Raw genomic sequence first — 19,261 nt, 5'->3', positions numbered from 1 at the left:
TTTTTAATCTGGCCTGAGGGGTTTCTCCTCTTTCGTTCGTTTTTTTTTCCTACAATGTGAATGCAGTTTGATAGCGATTGATCATCACGATGAGACAATTCATTAAAATCTTTCAATAATTTTATTTGAAGCTCTTCATCCACCTGTTCATGACATTTTAGCCGACAACAGTTTTGCAGGAAAAATATGTCTTTTCTAGGTTTTTTAATTCCTTGCCTTGTGGTATAATCTAGGCCTAAACTCTTACGTTTTTTCATTTCTTTTCTGTTACACGTTTTCTTTTTAGTATTTTTCTCCAGTCTTTCAGTAATATGTGGCTCAACAAAGTTTATAAGCTGGTTATCATCTGGAAGGATATCAGGTCTGCTTAAATGATTTTCAATAACACTATTTTCAACCTCAGTTTGTTCCTCGATAACACAGATCTGATCATGTCCATAAGCTTCTTCTTCCACTACTTGTATTGTAATATTATCGGTATTAATATTTTCCAACAATGCTGCATCTAAAAAATAATATTAATTAGGATACCAACAAATCAACAAATTGAATAGAATTAACTATATTGATACTATAAAGAACTAAAAATACTGATATCGATTGACCAACATTATATTGCATTACTTACCATCTGTAATTTCAGAAAAGTTGTGATAGTCAGTGACAATTATTTCTTCACCTTCAGTATGGAAATTTGGACCTTGTGTATAAGCCCCACCTTCAAATTGTACTGGGCATACTTCAGATTCTGGATTCAAATAACTATTTTCCAATACTGGTGTGCCTGAAAGTAATATCTATTAATTATACTGAACCAAAAATATGCAGAAATTTTAAGCACATGACCCACAAAATGTATTGTCGGTTACTATTTGCAATCGGAACCATACATATATTGCCATCAACACATAATATTTTGACATAAAAGTGTTAAAATACATCAGAGATTCATTTAAAATCTTCTTAGGAGTATATTGTACACATTTTGAGGTTATAATTTTGTAACAATATGAATTAAACAAAAGATTAGTTTATTATTGCTTACCTTCAACTCCATGGATATTATTGTTTGCATTATTCAATATTCGAGCATTTTGCAAAATTAGTAAAGTTCTAGGGTTTTGATACATTGTAAAAGAGGTTATTAACACAAGCACAAAAAATCACAATTTTAACAGCTGCCAAAAATGCTGAACACCATAGATAAGTCTGCGCATGCGTAATTTTATATTATGCCAAAAGCGTATATGTCAGACATATGCTTTTGCCTTGTTAGATATTGAAATTTTATATTATGCCAAAAGCGCATATGTCAGACATATATGCTTTTGGCTTGTTAGAGCTTGAATTTATATGACATGTATTGTTTTTCCAAGTCGTTTTACGAGAAATCTATAGGTTTTAGAGATATATGCTTTTGCCATAACATAAAGTAGGCATTTTTTGACATATTGGCATTCAAATCTCAAAATCGCCAAAACACGACTTATATGCTTCTGCCATATTGGTACGGAACTTTAGAATTGTCTCTCTGAGGCGGAAGTTGATGAAGCACAAAAATATTTTGCGTTTAATTAAATTAACCAATATATTATATAATTAATCGTTAGGTAAGTGCATTATCGTGAGTAACACTCACCCACCTTATTAGGTTCACGGGCTGCTTGAAGGGTGGTTATATGAAACATTATAACACACAAGGGATACACTGATTTATAATGTTGAAACAAGTGTGGCTTCCTGTTGGCATGGTATATCCGCCGCGTGGGCAGCGGACCCTTGTGTGGTACCACCGCTTTCGCAGTTTTTTTTTATCATACTGATTGGAAAATATCTCTAATTATTATCTTGTGAAGGGAGGAAGGGAGATGCGTAGGAAGTCTGAAGAGTATAGCTAAATTCCCGAATGTTCTCAGGTCTTTTTGGGTTTTGAAAATTTATAATTACTTGGGATCGAAGCGACCTTGGCTCGGCCGAGGTTTGGGGACAGAAAATAGCCTCGGGCGCAGAGCAGGTACTCAAAGATCGGCTCTCGCAGAAATCGTTTGCGAAATGTTATTTATTTTATAATATTTATCAAGGGTATGTTTGTTATTGAGGTAAGGTATGTGGTATGAAATTGCTGACGTTTTTCTAGAGAAGGGTTTTACCTAATCACACATTGCTTATTTTAAATTCCAACATTGCAAAGATCAGATGCTACATTCATCATAATAATAAGTATATATTGTATTTTAATGCGGACAGGAAACATATTCAAATACACTGAAGGAAACGCTGTGGCCATGTTTACTCTTTTTTAAGAAGAAACAACGCGTGGCATGACATGTGTTAAAACCCGCAAATAACCTACCACATAAATTGTCCACACTTCATTTAATATGATAATATGACCGAATGATTCCACGCGTTGACTTTCAAACAATTGGTACTGCGCCTTCATTGGTATGCGTCAAACACTGTACAATTAGACATAATATCGTCGGTCCCTATTAAAAAAGTCGAATCTGAATTTTTGTCATTTTCGGATTATTACTTAAAAATTATTTAAACATTTATACCACAATCACAGTTTTTTTTGCTTGTTTGAAAAATTCCGAGATACTCAAGTTAAAAATGACGGATCTACCGACAGTGTCCGAATAACAATGTCGGTTCTTACCAACCAACATTGTTGGCTGGGCGCGGGGGAGCAAGATGCGTCGGATCTGACAGTTACTGCTATGTTCACCGGACAGACGGATATTTTTATAAAAGTTTAGAAAACTTTCTATAATCCGTATTTTTATTCATCATCGCAAGCAATAGGTCACACAGGATATTAAAGACTGCTTTAGGCTCAAAGTAAAGTGACGAATTCCCGGAGAATAAGAAATAAATGAACACTGGAAATTCAAATCTCAACGGCCATTCTGACAGGAAAGGTAGGTTAAGTAAAATATTACTAAAATATTATTTTTAACTGGTTTTCTTATAAAATTAAATAAGTGGATGTTTTATGATTGTCATATTTTTACATTTACTAAAAATAGTTCACAACTAGGTGTTTCCAAGTTATAATGTCGGTTGTGGAAGATATGACTATTTAAACCTTCATTTTGACATCCGACGTTTTTAATTGGACAAAACTTTATGCCTAATGTCATAAGTGGTACAACCAACTATTTTCACTGTACATCGACAATTCTGTTTTGTGTTAAGTGGTAGAACCGACAGTTTTAATAGGACTGGTGTTTTAAAATTATTGTAGTACCGACAATGTTCCTTGATTAAATTATTTTTTATTAAAATGTTTTAACTAACTTTTGAGGGTTACGGGCAATTTCTATAAAATGGCTAATTTACATATTATTCTTCATTATTTTGTTTAGTATATCGTTAGAAATTTTTCAGATAGTGAAAAATGTTTGTAGAATCCATGCCAAAATGCCGACTGAAGTGCTATGATTTTTTTTTCTGAAGAGCAACGCTTACACATTTTTCACAAATTTTGATCTCTAGACGTTAAAACAACTGAAGTCCCCAAGCAAGATCGTTGAAATACATTTGTTTATTATCTGCCTATTGAGGATAAGAAAAAGAAATGTTTGTAAGACTATGTTTCTGAATACTATTTAATCTGAAAAACGTACTATTATAAGCACTGCTTGGAAGAAATATGATGGAGATAATAATATTGAGCCTGATCGACGTGGTAAATACGACCATAAAAAACCGTCATAGATAACGATATGGTGAAAAGCATATGCGATCACATAAACTGTTTTCCTCTGGTAGAATCGCACTATATTCGAAAAGATTCTAAAAAACTCTTAACTTAGTGACTCTCGAATGTTCAATTTATATCGCGAGTAGTTTGATCTGACTAAATATTCTAATAAGGCACTAGCTAAAGGGTAACACAGAGATATTGTAAATGAAAAGTTCAATATAGCATTTCACCAGCCAAAAAAAGATTGCTTTTGTCATGCATTTTCGAGCAAGACCGGTCCAACAGACGAAGACAAAAAAAGACAGGAAAAACATTTAGCCCTTAAGAAGGCAGCTCACTTACTTAAAAATAAAGATAAAAACGAGGTTTTACAGAGTAAAAGTATTGTAGTTGTTATATTCGACTTTCAAGAAGTACTAACGACTCTTCATGGGGAAGTATGACGTATTATTTTTATTACAAACGAAAATTACCAACTTTGAATGTTACTGTGTATAATATGGCAATGAAAATCGGAAATTTTTGTATGTGGCACGAATGAACTGCAAAACGGGGAGCAAATGAGGTTTCTAGTAAGTTGTCTGTACAATTTTATAAAAGAACCGCATTACTTATCGGTGTAAAAGAATTTAGATTTTGGTCCGACAATAATTGTGGCGGTCAGAATAGAAACCGCATCGTATTTACCCTTTATATGCTTGCAGCCAAGGAATTTAATGTCACCATTACTCATGGATTTATGGAAAACGGCCACACTCAGAATGAGAGTAACAGCGTCCACTCAACCATTGAAAGAGCTAGTGATCACAAAATGTTTGTATGTTTCTGAGAAGTGGTAGGTATTACTTAGTCCGTTGGGAAAAAGCTGAAGGTGAATCATACATAGTAAAGAAAGTCTTGTACTAAGTCTTGTAACGATGTACCTATGGGATTTTAAATCATTACTCGCAAACAAAAATAGGACAAAAAACACTTCGTGAATTTATGTAATTGACTCGTGTAACAGAACTAAAGGTAAATGCACAACAATGCGACACGATTGAGTATAAATATGATTTAAGTGAACCTGTACAAGCTATAGTTGTGCTAAGATGTGCAACACGAAACACTTTCAGATTTTCAAGAGAGTTTAATCTGAAGGAAGCTTATGATGGCTCACTTCCTGTCAGTAACTATAAGTATAAAGAAAGATTTGCAAGATTAATATGTCAGAGTAATCTTATTCCAGAAAATATCACAACTTTTACATGGAGCTCGCCCATATTGAAAGATTCTAAAAAATACAAGCGGAGGATACCATTGATAGTAATAGTGACAAAAAACAAAGTTAACTATTACTAACTGTAGTTTTTGGGGATTTTTAAGTTAAAAAAAATACTTAAATATATAGAAATTTTATTAGCTACAACAATATCCAGTTTTTATGATTATAAGGTATATTTTTTATGTTTACAATGTAAATTTTATGATTATGTTTTCTTTTTTGTAAGTAGCTACTTTTATATCTATCTGTGATTTCGATTTTATACATACATTCTTTAAATTAAGTACTTGGAATTGGTTTATTCGACAGATCCGACATAAATTTTTTATCAAATTCCAGTTAAAATAGTCGGAACTGACACATTCGACATATTAATTTTAACATAGTCCCATTAAAATTGTCATAACTGACACTTCTGATAAAATTACTTATTTATTCCAGTTAAAAATGTCGCATGTGACTTTTCTCTAAATTTGTATATTTGAACCACATAAAAATAAGTGTTTTTGCCAAATTTGGTAACAGTATTTCATTAATTAACGATTTTATAGATAAAAACATCTTTGATTGCTCGTACTGAAAAGTAGCATTTTGCAGATCCGACTTTTTTAATTGGGAGCGACGATATTATACACTACAAAATATTTTTTCTGCGAATTTATCAGAAATAATCAAGGATTCACTTTGTATTTTAATAAATCAATCTGTATCTAAAAATATTGGAAAGGATAATATTATTTACCTACTTATATATTATATATTACTTAATTGAGAGATAAAACCACATTTTTTTTATTTTTACATAATGCGAATTTGTTAAATGACACCATCTATTATTAAAATTTATTTCATGGTTATGTTTTTCACAAAGAAGTCAAATAGTGGAAACTGATAAACCTAATTGATGCGGAGTAAGTGGCCACTGATCGTTAGTTGGAAGAATATGGGATAAACTTAAACACGTGTCGACAAAACGCTTGTCCTTTTTTCTGAAAACTACTCTCGGTTAATTCACTGACGCTCATTCAATATTAGTGTAATTGAAGGTTGCAACACACACTATTGCGCGTCTATAATGTGTGGTTCATTTTCATAGGACACATTCAAATTGGATTTGGGGTGTAGCTTATCGGAATTCTATTTCTTAATCTGTTCCATGGTTTTCATTAAAACCAGAATTATGATGTTATCTTCTCTTTTTCAGCAAACTTTTTTATTTATATCAAATCTAACTACAATTATGTGACCATGGCTCATGGTCAATGACATTCGATATAAATAATTTCAAGTTATACTTGCACATTTTTATTTTTCAGTGATGTACCTACTGCAAGTAAAACATCTGGTAAGTCATGTGACGTTACCCCGGTCCTGGTATTACCACAAAGGCGTCGTACCCTCAACCGGCCCTGCCCTCACACCAGGTTGAGAACCTTTGTTTAAGCCAGTTCAGCCTTTTAAGTCGGAGGGGGTAGTCAGCTGAAAGTTCTTAACGACACTTTCGAACACACCACAACAATATTGTTAAGTATATTAATCGTTCCACACCCACGTGCGCGAAACGTCAGAAAACAGCCGATGGCTTGTCATTCGGTTCATATGCCGAATTGTACTTGCGAAAATAAGATCGCGGATTTATTTAAATAATAAAATCTTCACGAGTATTGTTTTAATTATTTATTAATTTATTTTTTCGTAAATAAATTTATTATAATTATATTTTATCAAATATCTTAGCACTACATTTTATTTAGTAACAAATCAACGATATTTATTTATACTTATAACTTATTTTAGTTACTAATTTTATTGTATATAACTATTCGTATTTATTTTAATATTTATTTATTTAATTACACACGTCACACAAATTCATGAGGTGAGAGTTAACGTCCTCTAGGTTGATAGTTATTGATTTTAGTACTTAAATCCACGTAAGGGTACTGTAAACCGGTTACCATACGCGGCTGATGATGAATGATGTCATCGTAAAGTGATGCAATTGTTTACATCAAACGCGGAATAATCGGAATAATTACAATTTCGTTACACTTTAAATGCCTCTCGAACTCAATTCGTAGCAAGGGCTTTCTCACGGAAAACCAATAAATGCATTGAATGCACACTATTTGCGCAGTTAAATCTCGGCTTTCTTCCCGAGTGAATATTTTCAACTTTTGTTCGGCAGAGGAAGCAACACGACCTTCCTCTGCGGATTACACTTCCCCACTACTTTATTAAAATTTTTAAATCAACATCCCGGACGCTATCGGGAAAATGACAACATTTGGCGAATCATAGTCCAGTTAAATGATGACATTTATGTTTAATTTTATACTGATGGCCATTGGTAGAGAATGTCTTCGCATTCGACCAATTGAATGCTATAAAATTGTCATAATGCTACTGAAGATTTTACATTGCCCAAAATAGATCAATTACGTTATTGATTTTATTTTCTCTCGCGCGGATTCCAAATATTACGTATATACGCACAATGATTTTATATAATGCAAAGAAGATTATAGTTACAAATTAGCTTTAGTTTATAGCATTTAGCTATTGATATCGCTTAGTTATTTACATGAAATGTTTAACCTTAAGGGGCCGCTGAAGAGCCCGCGGTTCAAATATAATTCAGTATAAAAAGGACCTCGGCGTCGTAACTACGTTAATTTAAATCGATCTTTTCGCAAAAATCACTAATCATCGGAGATTTTATTTCAAGAAACATTATTATTATTACTGATAATTTCTGCCGCGGAGCATTATTATTTTTTTAATGAACACCTGCGAGATGTAAAGCCGATCAGAAAACAGGGCTGTCAAAATAATATTAAGCATTCATATTTTTTAAATGTTAATTTCATCATAGTTTTTAATCAAACCTGTGCAAGTACGTACTGATAACTTGGGTGGATTTTGTAGCAAACATACTATTGATATATATACGGGTAGGTATATTATTATTATAACCCAATTCAAATTGAACATAGGTTGATACTCAAATACTATTATAGTATGTTTATGATTTCGAGAAAATAATACGATGGTATAATTAATCCATTGAACGTTATTATTCCCGGACTCGTGATTAATATACGTTTTCAAACACTGGCAACTTCGTTGAAGATCGTGTTACATCGTCGAATTGGCAGGATTGCGCGGAAACTATTTTTAAGTTGGCGTCTTGCCTGCGCGTTGCTGGAGAAATGGGCATCGCAGTGAAGTGAGTCGAGTGTGGAACGCGAACAAGGAAGGACGTTGAACGGGCAGGCCAGCAAGATGGCGTCATTGATCCCCGGTATTTATCGTATCATATTGTCTGAAGGATTAGATTCTTTGTTCTTAAAATCTTTAATAACCTCCCCCCGGTTACTCTGGTTGTGTTGATAGGTATTCTGGCATCTGGTTCGAAACTAATTTTGTAACTTTCATAACGTAACTCCGGCTGTGTCCGCGTGTATCCTTGTTGTTTTACTGGTTTCAATAAACTTGCTTTAGTGTCCATTTTGGAACATTCTTAAATGATCTTATTATTTTTCTTGTCCTGATTTGTCCCGTATATAGAAATATGCCAGGAGAGGAGTCAGGCAAGATGGCGCCCTCTTATACTATAATTAATTTATTATTTTCTTAATCCGAAGTGCTGGAACCTGGAAGATCTATAACCAAAAGACCACGTGGAAATCCACGACCTACTATTATGTAGGTATTGTAATCCTACAGGGATGGAATCCTCATGTTGTACCGCCTTTATTGTTTTGTATTGAGCTAAGTCCGGATGTTTAAACGAATTATCTATATCTATTTAGACATCTAGCGAGGTAGTTACGTTTCACGATGTATTCGAAATGAGTTTTAGATATAGAATAAGTATTTCAAAGTTTTGATTCTCCACGTTTGGTATAAAAAAAGACTTTCCAGATATTCCAAGTTATAATTTTTTGCCATCGTATGTTCTAATTTGATGTTATTATATGGTAAGATAAACTAATATGATATGTGAGGTAATTGGATAATAAAACTTCAAAAAATAGCTTAACATAATATATATGTTTAATGCTTGACACAAAATAAAAATGTTACATAGGTTCATATTGTTACCAGACATTGGCATCAAATATTTTCAGAGGGTTGCAAAAATAATTCTTAATGAGAATTTTCCGTTCCATGAAATAATATGAATTCCATATTAGGTATGTTCTTACAGTCAGATATACTTATATAAAGAAACGATTAAATCATTATATATATATTTTTAAATTTTAATCCTTAGAAATATCTTCTACGTCTACATTGCCCTCAAGTTCATTGCCATCAAAGCCATCCAATTTTTAATAATTTTAACTTATTACCTTCTTTATCTTATTTGCGTTGAATTTGTGAATTTTTAAGTAGTTTGAAAAAACAAAAAAAGGAATTTGGGACATTTTTATCATTTCAAACTGCTTCCGATCTTTGGCCACTCTTACAAATTGGAATCAATCCCGGAGTAGGTACCATATTTTTTAAGTTCTTGTCGTCAACCTTTTTTTCTCTATTCTTGATTGGTCACTATCACATTCGAGTCTAGTATGATAGGATAGAAGACATTTTTGGTCAATCAGCTTCTTCACCGAGATATTTTTTATAATGCATAAGTAAACATACATGCCACACTAATATTTCTGTTCTGTCCATCTGCAGCATCTGAGTATGTGACAACGTGTTTGACTTCAGGTGAAAGATTCATGATTTTCTTAAATACACAATATGATGCGATGTCTTTAGAACCTCTCCACTGGTTAACTCGTGCCACATTATAACCTTCGGAGAAATCTTGAGAAGAACTCTCTATCAGTTAAATTGTACACAAACAATAATCTTTTATGGTAGGTACCTACACAATAATTGTGGATAATAGCAGACATGGTAGAACCTGTTATAAACAACTATAACTAGTTGGTTTGATCTTTCCTTAGCTGTAGTTTTATTTCCTGGCTTAGTTTAATAACATTTGTGTGCATCAATGAAATAATGTACATTGTGTTGTTTGGAGATTTCATTCCTTGCCTCTTTGATAGATATATAATGTTTACATGTAATATATTCATCGCCTTATGTATCTAATAAGTTTTGTTTAATTTGAAACCCGTTTTGTTAAATACCTACATCATAATATCGTCTCTGTTCTGGCAGAACACACTAACTGAAGAATACTAGTTTTGAGTACCTAATTTGACTTTGAAGTTGTTAAAATGTTTGAAAAAATGGTCTACATGTGAGTTTATTATGTAATCGTAAAAGGATGACTTTAAAATAAAGACGGTTTATTTATTAAGAAGGTTTCCAGACGGTAAAGTTTGAAATAAGAAACATTTTGGTATAACTAACTCAATACGTATGTCATTTTTTGAATTAGTGTCTTCTGCCAGAACAGTGACGATATGCAGTTCTCCTACTTCCATTTTCAAACTTCATTGTTTTATATTCACCATTACATAATTTTTATATTTAAATGACTTGGTAAGCATATTTAAATAGGAACATCTTCACAGGAGTAATGGCTCTCGTGTTTTGGAGGCTTTCTAATAAATGCCTCGATCTGGACTCGTTCATCAATCGTATCTGTTAATTCAGCACCACTAACTGACGTTTGAGGATCAGATTCAACGGCTTTTGCTGGACAATTAATTCTTACACCGACTGCCGGATCATTATTTGCACCTGATGGTAGGTATATAGAGAGAGAGAGGTATTTTTAAAACTACGTTAGGTACCTATGAGAGTATTCTTCTGGTAGATTTATTAGGGGTTTCTTTATCCTGCTGGTTCTTCGTTCTTCGTTAATTCCAACCATCTTGTCATCTTAGTCATCTTATAATACCTACCATGATGTTAACAAACAAAATATCGGATGGCAAAATCACAGTATTGGCAGATATTATGTTTTGTCATTTATTATACATTTCACTCAAACTTTGGAAACGAAAGATGGCAGAATGAGATATTTTGTTGTATAAGCTTCTGTCAACTTCAACAATCATTATTTTGGGGATATAACAAAATGCCAACGCTCATAACTCCAATACTAGTGGGTCTACGATATATTGGGTTTTGCCATCTTATGGAACGAGAGGAGTATGAATATAGTGTTAGGTAACTCAATTTCGACAAAAAGTCGAGTTATTAGGTTTTGTCATCTGAAAACTGACATAATATGGTAGTACCTATGGATATTATCCCCTAGAATCGCAAAATAAAATGACAACAAAAAATAATAAAATAATAGTTGTTGCAAAATACATTAATGTACTTACCTCCAATATTAGAATGAGCTAGCCCTACTTATAGCTAATAATAATTGAGGGGGTGTTAATACCTTGTTTTGGTTGACAGTAAGTTAGGTAACTATAGGGCAAAACTAAATAATATTAAATTAAAGAATGGAAACCAATCCTAACCTAACCTAGCAAATAATGCAGTATAATCGGCTGTTTTCAAAATTTTCTTTGCTTTGGCTTCCTGTAAACTGACAAGAACCAACTAATGTTTTAGAATAATATGGATCTAACAGTGAAAGAATATTGTATTTTCCCCATAACGATACCGTCGAATCTCTTTTTATTTTCCCCAGAGAGCATAGACAATTTTTTTTTTAATCGAAGTCCTGATGTCTATGCTCGAAACCATAGCGTATTTGCCAGTGTAACACGTTAGCCTGAGGTCGTGAAGCTAATGACAGATTTTAATATCAAATACCGCATAAAATGGAAGAAGAAACCGGTGAATTATCACATGACGAAACGGCGGAGGTAATCAGCGACGGTGCATACCTATCGATTGACTTAAATCACTTCAACAGCAAGGGTCGATTTGACGTGTCAGTCAAACAGGAAAACATCGAGGACAACGATAGTATCCACTTAAAAGAGGTAAGTAGATTTCTAATTTGTTTAGGCGAGGGTATTCAGAATTCTGTTTCAAATGCGCAGTAACTAAGCACGACTAATCTACAAAGTGAACAACAAATTGAAGACAATATTGTTTTAATATCAGACGGAACAAACACTATGGAATTATACAGAGCATTTTCATTCGATTTTACAAAATAAGTATTGCAAAAGTAATCACGGTTCTTGTCTGTTTAGTGGAAGGCAACGGCAAACAAATTCAATACAAATACCTACTATATTAACTATACTAGATTTAGGCTATGTTAGGGTGAATGCTTTAGGCTAAGGCCACATAGGCAAGTGCCTAGCTTGGTGGCTACGTGCTTGGTGACATATCCTACTATACGGACGCACACTATACTATCGCAATGGCCACACTACATGATTCGCGAGTCGATACGTGATTATTATTCCTGGCGAACAAACGTGTTGGTTATTTTCATTGTACCACCTAGTAATTTTGCAAGATGGCGGATATTTCTTCAATATGACAAACGTCAAACACCGTTTATTTTGAGGTTATGAATAATGGCGCATGGGATGAATAAGTGACAGTACGCACGCAACAAGTTCGAATTTGAGATTTCCGAAATTTTAAACTTAAATTCACTGTGAGATGTAGCTTTCTGGTAAGTTTTGAGAGTGACATATAGTTTTTGACTTGAGCACTCCCAAATGTCAAATGAATTTGTACCTAAGCACGTAGCGTGCAATGTTTTTAGTATACAAGTGGTGCACCTACCTATGTGGCCGAAGCCTTAGTAAAATAATCTGCTGTTTGTTAACACAGTGCATCGTATTAACCATCATCAGTTGAGTAGGTAATGAGACTTTGATTTAAGAGACGCTTTTAGTTTTTTAGTGTCGTTATCTATGGGCGAATGCATGAGATTTTATCTCCGCTGTGCTCGGCGACGGTCGTTGCGAGTTCGCTCCATACATATTTCAATCTGCGAGTATTTTCCTATCACGGCAAGGTTGAATTGCTTGAGTTTAGACTAAGGCCATCCTCTCACGCAGAAACTAAAATCCAACAAACTGGTCGCTGATGGAATTCATAAACTGGCCAGTGACATGCTTCGCACACCTGGCTACGGAAACCCAATAATCTCATAACCTCAAACTGTCAAACCCATTGTGTTTCCTACTTCGTCCTAAGCTTTTTCCGTATTATCTTTACGGGAATAATCTGGCAGCATGTAAGTATACAGGCAGGAGTCTTTCTCAACATCTGCCACATGTTTTTAATTAAACATCGGTTCGCCCATCTCTAAATTTTGGCGTCTTGACTTGTTATTGCTTGTGTATTTCAGTTCAGTGGTACCAATTTTGGTAAGACTATATGATTTTTCATCGAATCTACAGATATTGGTACCACTGATTAATGGGTGACTGGAAACTGAGAGACTGGGAGACTAGCATGTCGCGTCTCTTCGGCTTCAGTTGCGGAGATTTTGAAACTGAGAGATTCCAGTCTTGCCGCCATTGAAATACATTAGCTGGATACTGGAGTTTCAGTCTCGTCTTTTTTGAGTATCCACGTGAGAGGATGGCCTTACTATGTTGCTCTACAATCTCCCGAATAAACACGAAGAGGGCTGAGCGCGAGAGTGTGGTAGATCAGCTCAGTTTTCTTCTTCTCGCAGGAGGGCAGTCCTGTGGCAGTTCTTTGTGCCTATCAGCAGAAGAGCAGGGCAGATAAACCCGTAATGGCGTATACTATTTGACAGAGATATCATTTCACCCTTATTGCAATGCCAATAGAGTTCTCGTTGACATTTCTTGTGTAGGTATTATAGAACGTCGGGATCAACTTTACATAAACACCTTTTATATTTAAACTGGCTTTATTACAATGTAATATCTATATATGACATATATAAATGAATTTTTTTTGTCTGTCTGTCCCGTATGCGTTCCTATAACCTTCATCTGATTGCGTTAAAACTTTGGTGTGTTGTTGTGCGCACACCCGCGAAAGTTTCTCAATTAACGTAGAAGGTACAACCAAGTTCTTCTTCTATTCGTATGCGTTCCTATACCGAATTCGGAAAATTCATGCTTCTCACATGGACAGCTGTATGTGGCCTGCTCGTCGGCATAGGAATGACCAATTCGTTGGTGTTGGTATGACTCGCAGCCCAAGCATGCAACTTGTCTATTGCAACAATATTTTTTTTTTTTCAAATTAAAAAGTCGCATTCCACCAAATTTCGGAGCTCCATTTGGCAACGTGTATTTTGTGAATAACAATGACGTATTCGACACGTTGCAGACGAAAGAGTTTTGACGTGAAAACCGGCTTAATGCGGCAAAGACTACGCTTTGCACTTCTTCTTGGTCGTAAACTTATGGCTGAGGCTCGTGACCACATTTAATTTCGTCATCCTTTGAGCGACCAAGACTTTCCATTCTTCTCGATCTTCCGCTTCTCTCAGGGCAGAATGGATGGCGCCCCCAGTCTGCTCCTTTACTTGGTCGCATTCCTTTTCGAGCAATTAGTTTCACAAACTGTCGGAAATCTTTTCACAAATCTCTGACTGTAACTTCGGTAATAATTAATTGATCAGCGTCACTCTGCCGCTCTAGACGACCTCTGTTATCAAATGACAAAGGACACAAAATGTAACTAAGCAGTGCAAAACTTTCCGTAAACAATACACGACAAAAAAAACTACTATTTCATATAATATATAATACCTATGAGATGTTATTACATATAGAACGAGTCGTTTCGGCTTTAATGGCGAGCTATGTAATGTCCAAATAATTGATGTTTCTTCAATTTGAACAAATATATCGATGTGTGATTAACACAAAAGAAGTATTACTTCTAACGTGTGTACATAAGTACACACGCCGATTTTTTTTAAATTGTCCGACATTGAAATAAATTATATTTCGAATCCTACTGATGATTAAGTTATTTTTATTGTTCTTTTTTATTTTTCTATCTTTTATATTATTTTTATTAATTTTTTTATTTCTATAATAAAATAATTTTTATATAAAACACTAATTTTGATAAAATTTTATATGAAAAAGGTGCATTTTGTTTTTTTCTATTAAAACTATGAAGCCGCATCAGCAAGTTTTTTCGTCAATTCTCAAACTATATGGCCGCAACTGCAAAAATCCACAATATAATTAAAAAAATATATATTTATGTACACAAAATTATTCTAACATGGTACAATTTTCTGCGGTCTACTGCAATTAATTAAATTGTAAGTAAATAAGTTAATTATTTTACATTCAAACTCAAATTATTTAAGATCATGTTATTTGCAGTTACAACCCTATAGATCTCAATGTTCTATATGTTTACAAAAAGGCAGATTAAAGTTTGCAATGCTCTGCAGTTAGCTTGAATGTCTTTCGGTGAGTATACATTCACTTGCCAAATGCAGTCGTACATTGGTGGTCACTGAATGCAGAGGATACAGCTGTGGCAGGTCTTATCCAGAAATGGATTGACTGTTACATGATATTATTAATCATGTTGTTTTTTTCAGGAGTGTGAAGACAGCCTGATCAATATAAAGTCAGAGAATAATAATGAGGGTGTCATAATCAAACAAGAATTCGTTAACGATGCAATTCGCCAAATCAATAATGAGAATCCTCAACCCTGCTCCTTCTATCGACAATACAGCCCAGTAGACCAGGTACGTTCATTTACAGATTCACTAACAACACAACTTTTAAACATTTTTTTTATATTCAAATGATCGATATCTACATTGTATTAAAATTTATACGGTCACCGCAGTTGTTCTCAACAAACAAAATTCTAGTCACCCAAATCGGATGACACTTATTCGAGCACTGCTGGTCGTATATCGCGAACAATATTGGCTTCCATTGGGTTTATCAGCATAAACCAGTGACTCCACGAAGATTTACAGGAAATAATCCAGATATATCAAATCGAACGATCTTGAAGGAGGCCAATGATTGTCAGGTCCATTTTCGAAATCAACTAAAGCAATCGTTTATGATCGGTTAGGGAATGAATATAAATGACAGTCGTGTTGTGTTTACGGATTATATTTTCGTAGTAAAGTCCCCTTGTAGCGGCGACAAGAGACCCACAGATGGCGCTGCCCTTTGACTGGACGCCGCAAGCGCTATATAGACGGATTAGGATTTAACCATATGTCAACTCCGTAATTTTTATCTCAGTCTTGCGGCCAGTCAGTTTAGTCTGATTAGGTCCGACCCTCTTGATTATACGGACCCTCAAATTTAAAACTAAGCACTTTACACTATCAAGATTCATTTCTAGTGTCAAGTGTGGTTATCTATAAGTCTTATCTTGTTAATCTATTTTAATAGTTGTTTAGTACCTAATAAAAGTTGTTATTGCGATATATCGTGTAGGTTTATAGAAATTGTTAAATGACATTACAATTAATTATATTGTAGACGATGGAATTAAAGATCTGAAAAAGGCCAGTTTATGATAGAAAACGCGTTTTATAAAATGATATATAAGTATCTATTAATAAATATGATTATGTCAAGCTTTTTAAGATTGTGCTTGATTTCAATTGAAGTAATGTCGGGACTCCAAAAATCGAAGTTAAGTGTGTTATCCAAGATCGCTTAGCGGCAGTACCTATTAATAGCATTAGATTATGTACCAATTTACACCAACCAGTACGATATCCGGTTTTAATCGGTCGATCAGTCCGCATACTCAAGTACAAGCCTAAGCATTCGAAAACTAGTTATAAGCAGTTATAGTGAACCTATGGCACGCGAATGTTTTATGTTAAAGAGAAAAATTATTACCTAATATAATAATAAAAAAAATACAAAAAAGTGATACAAATAAATGTGTCGCTAGATTTCAAAATCAGCCAAGTCCATAATAGATGAATAGGAGAGAAATAGCTTTTTGTTTTCTCAAATACACAGTCACAAGGGTGAAAGTTTTTATTATTTCGAGTATATAAAATTTAAAATAATAAATTCCACATTTTATTAATGCAGAAATGTCAGAAAGCAGTAGTTATTCAGCAATTCACAAAAAAGTCAAAAATACCTAAACGTGGACTTGGCTGATTTTGAAATGTAGCGACACAAATATAAGTACTTATATATACTATTAATATATATCATGATGACATAGCTATGCGTATTTTCTACCGTTTTTAATATTTTTACCAGAGGTATTTACCAATCGATGCGCAAACGGAACCGACGAAACTCGTGCATAAATTACAGATCGTATTGCATAAAAAAATAATAGGCAAATTCTCTTCAAGAATTTATGTTTATCGTTAATATATAATTGAACATATCGCTCCTAATGCTTTACGCATGACACATAATAATATCTCACTCACCTCATCAGGCGGCGGTGGAAGCCGCTCCGCGAACTTCTGATTTTGTTCAATTTACAATGCTTGAGACCACTGTAGCGAGATAATGCCTCATCTGATCGCAGCAATTCTGGTGTCATTTTGTGTGTAAAGAACCAAACCAAGTAATAGAGTAACAAACTATTTCATTGGCACCAACAAAAATGCCTGTGCTAAATAAGAAACAAAAACTTGGTAGAGCTAGTAGTAGTAATTCTGACAGACCGTGGATATGGAAAAGCGTTCAGCTATGGGAAAAAGAAATCAAGCGTGGTTAAAATGCTCCCACGATCTTTTTGAAAAAATTGAAAACAAGCAAAAATAATATATTCCTAGAATTAAAGATGTGCATTCGTCTAAAAACACGGTGAAAGATAGAATCTATCATTGTAATATTTAAACTTTTTTTAATAGATTTCTTAAAAACTACTTTTTCATTTTTTCACAATAAAAAACTGCACGGTATGTCAGGCAGTCGAAAGATTATATTTGGAAAATTTTGGCATGCGTGCCTACGTAAAAAAGTTCGCCAACACCGTGTCTAGGTATAAGATTTCTATCTCGATCTCATACTTATAATGAACTGTTATTTAAAAATCTCATAATTTATTAATACTTTTAAATGTATTTTTTAGATTATCGCTAGAAGCACTGTACCGGCCAATGTAGCGAGCCTCATATCGTCCTGGGACGTGACTGAAGCACAAGCGTCTAGCGAAGACCTACACATTGAGGAACAAGACATTAAGATAGAACTGAAGGAATATGTTGAAAGATTTAAAGATGTCGCCTGTCGCAATAGTAAACGTGATATTTGTCAATCGAATATGGTAAACACACAATTATTAGTGGCTGTTATACAACTGGAAAAAAAATCGTTTCATAAACAAAATTTTGTGTGCAGTATCTGTTTTGATATTTTTTCATCGTTCGACCTTATGATGTTTCACAAAGCGATACACAAAACCACAATTAGGAAAACGATAAGCAAGGCTGGTTAAATGTGACGATGGTCATTTTTCAAGATTTTGTCCTAGTCACGTCATGAAGTCACTCAAAATGACTCATTCGGCTGAAAAGCCATTTAAATGTGATGTATGCCAATATTCATGCAAACGATCAGATGTCATGAAAACACACAAAATGACCCATTCTGGTGAAAACCCATTTAAATGTGATAAGTGCAATTATTCATGCACGACGTCTGGTTACATAAAAACACATAAAATGACTCATTCTGGTGAAAAGCCATTTAACTGTGATAAATGCAATTACTACTGCAGACAGTCAAATAACATGAAAACACACAAAATGACTCATTCTGGTGAAAAACCATTTAAGTGTGATAAATGAAAATATTCATACAAACGATCAGATGTCATGAAAACACATAAAATGACTCATTCTGGTGAAAAGCCATTTAACTGTGTTAAATGCAATTACTCATGCAGACAGTCAAATAACATGAAAAGACACAAACTGACTCATACTGGTGAAAATTTATAATTTACCCATTATGTAATTACCCATTTTTAACGTTTAGTAGCATGAAAATGTACACGAAGACTCATTTAAATGTGATTTATCTAATATTTACTCATGCATTTGATCTGGTATCATAAAATGGCTTAAATAGATAAAAAGACTCATTCTGGTGAGAAGCCATTTAAATCTTATATTTATGTAATTACTCATGCACAAGGTCCAGTGTCATAATATCGCAAAAATTGACTCATTCTGTTGAAAGGTCATTTTAATGAGATAATTGTAGTTATGCATCCACACCATTTGGTAGCATGAAATTGCATAAAAAGACTAATTCTAGTGAAAAGTCATATACATAATTTTTATGATAAATGCAATCACAATGCATATATTTTAATAAGATGAAATTACATGAAAGGTCCCATTTCGGTGAAAAGCCAATTCGTGTAAATTCTTACACGCATGCAAATTGTCTGTAAAAACACTAAAATAA

General features: G+C 33.9%; 1 long non-coding RNA gene across 1 annotated transcript; it reads right to left on the bottom strand.

The window, feature by feature from the left end:
* Positions 1 to 269: 269 nt before the first annotated feature.
* LOC147077287 (uncharacterized) lies at positions 270 to 1,199 on the bottom strand. Its single transcript, XR_015069799.1, has 3 exons — positions 1,046 to 1,199; positions 629 to 784; positions 270 to 505 (listed from the first exon to the last, which is right to left on the bottom strand). It is a non-coding gene; the product is annotated as an uncharacterized LOC147077287 (long non-coding RNA).
* Between the last annotated feature and the right edge of the window lie 18,062 nt (positions 1,200 to 19,261).

This window comes from Rhyacophila brunnea, unplaced genomic scaffold (genome assembly GCF_057557595.1).
Source record: "Rhyacophila brunnea isolate RB1 unplaced genomic scaffold, BYU_Rbru_1.0 scaffold_13, whole genome shotgun sequence".
Lineage (NCBI taxonomy): Eukaryota > Metazoa > Arthropoda > Insecta > Trichoptera > Rhyacophilidae > Rhyacophila > Rhyacophila brunnea.
Note: the sequence above shows the minus strand (reverse complement) of the source record. Positions and strands in the feature narration are given on the sequence as shown.